At 34.4% G+C, this 3,962-nt stretch overlaps 1 long non-coding RNA gene across 1 annotated transcript; it reads right to left on the bottom strand.

The window, feature by feature from the left end:
• Positions 1–1,170: 1,170 nt before the first annotated feature.
• LOC110938874 lies at positions 1,171–3,464 on the bottom strand. Its single transcript, XR_002591773.1, has 3 exons — positions 3,345–3,464; positions 2,344–2,419; positions 1,171–1,383 (listed from the first exon to the last, which is right to left on the bottom strand). It is a non-coding gene; the product is annotated as an uncharacterized LOC110938874 (long non-coding RNA).
• Positions 3,465–3,962: the final 498 nt, after the last annotated feature.

Here is a 3,962-nt window from a genome sequence, read left to right as displayed (position 1 = left end):
TGACCATTTCAAACGTTAAATACCGGGTTCAAATGGCAATCACCATTTGACCCGCATAACTCATTTATCCTTTTAAACATTCTTGAATACAGTACATGAGCATAATTATAGGCATATATATATATATATATATATATAAGTGCAAACCATAACTTGAATAATATCCGCTTCTTAAAGAATATTTACTTGTTCGATCTATAATTACTTAAAATTTTGAGCCTTTCATTCTTGGCATTCATTCTTACTTATTGATTCATGCCCATTTATGAATTTTAAGCTTTTTTATTCTATCATTCATTACCTTCTATGTTTCGAATCCGTCTCGCGGTTTCTAACATATCATTCATATCTTTCAGTCCTTTCATGTTTCGAACCCGTTTAGCAGATTCTAACTTATCATTCATACTTCTCATGTGTAGTTTGGTACTTTCAAAACCCTAAAAGTCTTACATTTCCCTTCACCCTCATGTCCACCTACTACCTAATTCTAACGGACATACCTGTAACAATTATCACGGTCTCACGAACGTCATATGTTTCTTGTGTACTGGCCAGGTACACAATCCACATACTAGTTTCGTGTCTTCGTGTAATCGTCACCTTTTGTTCGAAGAATTAGGTTTCGGCACGTGTAACATTTTCAAAACTTCATTACCATTCTATTATTATATTCCTTTCTGAAATTTTCCTTCACTTGATAGATTTTACCGTTACATGTACCCGCAGGTTAAATTTACGTACCTGGGGTCAATTTCTCTTATCCCATGCCTTGATGTCGGTCCTAGACCGCATTCACAGATCATCCTCTCCAAGAAATTATGCTTACCTTACACATAACATACTGTTAGTTTTCTTCAAATACATACTTAAGTACATACTTACCTTTGCTTCTACCCTTAGATCTTGATCGAGTCTCGGATTGTACGGGTTCCTTGTCACAAGAGCACATAGGGTTGAGTCCAAGTATTTACCTCCTCGTACTTGATTTCCCTCAAACCAGGGCTCTGATACCAACTTGTAATGCCTAGATTTTCTAATCCAAAAAAGTAATAGTATCATACTATTATTTAACAAAATTCGGGCATGACCTATTCGTATGATGAACAAATCCCTGTAAGACCAACTTGTAAGAGCTTAAATACGACACAACAGAAAATATGAGCCCAAAAATTTTGTTCTTAAAAAGTCATATTAATTACATGAAGACTCAATTACAAATTGCAATACGTTCATTAGAGAGGATTCACAATGTTACATTATATCAAGGCTTCATGACCAATTTAAAACAAACTATGTGACCTTTCTTTCCCGTACAATCCTTTGCTCTGAACTCGATCTATGTCTGTTTCACTTCGCTAGTGGTAGAGGAAACCCGAGCGATACCTGTGGACACAACGTACAACCCAACCATTAGTCATTAACACCATACAACATTAAACCATATAATAGAAATTAGAAAAGCATTCTATGAAGTAAATGTGGAATTGTCCAAGCGCTTTCTTAAATACTCTTTATCCAAACCAGGTTTCATTCCTTCATGAATCCGGCAATCTCATACCTGCATTACATTCCAAACTCAAAGCACATCATTAGTAATCGTAAGTACTCCGACGCCTTGATAACGTTCATACGTATATCTTTAGCATCGTATATTCATACACACATGCATTCACCCTTGAGTGCCTATTATCACATACACCTATATGCAAACGTACCTTATACATGTCTACGTCCCTATCTACATACAAACAATCATTTACGAATTTATATACACTAGCTCATGCTTACCACTTCATACACATACGCTTATGTCGAAATGACATATTCACAACTTAACATAATATAGGCGATATACAAAACGACCTACGTGCCTACTAGATTCCTAAACATATTTACTGATACAATTTCTTACACTAACACGAAAACAAATCCATTCTTTCAGTGCATACCGTAGCTTACGGTGGCTACGTAAGCTACGGTAGTGCCCAACACAGCTTCCATTTTAATCACCAAAACTATCTTATCTTGTCCAATTCACATCCGAAACAGTTAAAACTTGTTTCTAATTAACCGTAAAACATTTCCCTTTCATAAATGACTATAAATTCTTACCCGGGGTCATAACCATAACGAATTACATTACATTACACATCCCATGCAAATAATATTCGACCCGTTTGTACCCACCAATTTACTTTCGACTTAAATAACAACCTTCGTCAATACTGAGGCATTATTAGGTTATTGCTTCTAATTATTACCTGTCCTTTCATGATGTTTCATAAGCATAAGTATTAAAAAAATTTATTAAACCTACTAAAAAGTGAATCGAGATTCACTTACCTCGAGTGCCCGTCTCGTGTATGCTTCCTCATATCCTTTATGTATCCTTCCATGTTTCCCCCATCTTGACATGATCCTATACTTTCATGTCATCATGGTTACCATTTCATTAGTATAAACACACATTCTACGTTATACTTTATTTGTCAAATTCCAATCAACACAAAATATAAGCTTGAAGTCGCATCTTTTCATTCCGCATAATTCTTCATGTTGTTACATTTAGCAAATATTGATATAGCATGTATTTATTGATTTCTCTAATATAACACTTGTGACAAAAGCTTAATACACTAATTATGCACATTCAACATATTCAAATCCTTCCATATTTTTCATCTCATAATCCCACAACTATCAACATCATTTAAGATTGACCAATTTTAACGCTACCCTTGAACCCAACTTTAGCTTGCTAGAAAAATCCACATATCATACAACCACTTCACCCAACTACAAAATCAACTAAGTGTATTTGGTGTGCCATAACCTTATGCATAGAATACAAGCTACTAATGCACGCTTCTAACACGTCATACTAACAATCAAAGTCCCATATGATCTCTACTTAAATCACATTTTTCATCTTAGTTCGCTAACAATCATGTCATTATCACTTTTCAAACATAATTACCCGCAACTTGCATACAATTTTACATATTTGTTCTCTTAGGCATTTCATCGAACACTTGGCGGGTTTCGCATTTATGAAACATTATGTACAAGCTTTTAAAGCATGATTCTTACTAATTCTTCACATAACTTTCATTTTAATCCAGATTCAAAATCAATAATCTATAACATCCATTGTCATACACCTCAAGCATCATCAAATTAACATTAAATACATCATCATCATCCTACCTAACAATCAGAAATCTAAGCATAATTCAAGTTTCATAAGGTGTTTCTATCAGATATCCATCCTAACTTCACTTAGATTCACGAGTCCATCAACACCCAATTCACCCAACATCACCAAATCATAAAATTTAACTTACTTGATAGTGAAGAACACTTAGGAGATCGATAATCTTGATACATGCATCCTAAAATCCTTCAATTCCCTTTTTGATTTGAAGATTTCTTGAAATTTAGGGTTTACCCCTCTTCCTTTGGCCTTGTCGATCTCAAATACGCACACAGTGTGTGTGTTTTGAGCTTTGTTTATTTAAAACACAAGTTCCTTCCATCTTGTCAAGTTTAGTCCCTCTAGATTAGGTGTTTATTTATTTCTAGGTATTTTCCATTCTTAGGCATACATCATAACACATTCTTTAACTAAATAAATTTAACAAATAAATTTCTAACAATTATGCATAATTTATCACTTTTGGGGTGTTACAAAAAGACGTGAAAATGATATTCGTTCTTTAATTCTTTAATATGATAGGCATATAAATTGTTTTTTTTTTGTCAAACTCGCCCTTAGTTAACCTACTAGATCCGATTCTGGTTGAGGTTGACCGCGTTTGATCGATTTCGAGTAATTAGGTGGAGTTGAAGAAAGTCGTCTCGGCAACCTACCTTGTAGCAACTACTCGGGGAGCACTCAGCTTTGGAGACCTTGTTTTATAACCATTCCAAAAGTGTTTGTTTTTCTAGCAATTTCTCATGTT

The sequence above is a fragment of the Helianthus annuus genome, chromosome 5, assembly GCF_002127325.2.
Source record: "Helianthus annuus cultivar XRQ/B chromosome 5, HanXRQr2.0-SUNRISE, whole genome shotgun sequence".
Taxonomy (NCBI): domain Eukaryota; kingdom Viridiplantae; phylum Streptophyta; class Magnoliopsida; order Asterales; family Asteraceae; genus Helianthus; species Helianthus annuus.
Note: the sequence above shows the minus strand (reverse complement) of the source record. Positions and strands in the feature narration are given on the sequence as shown.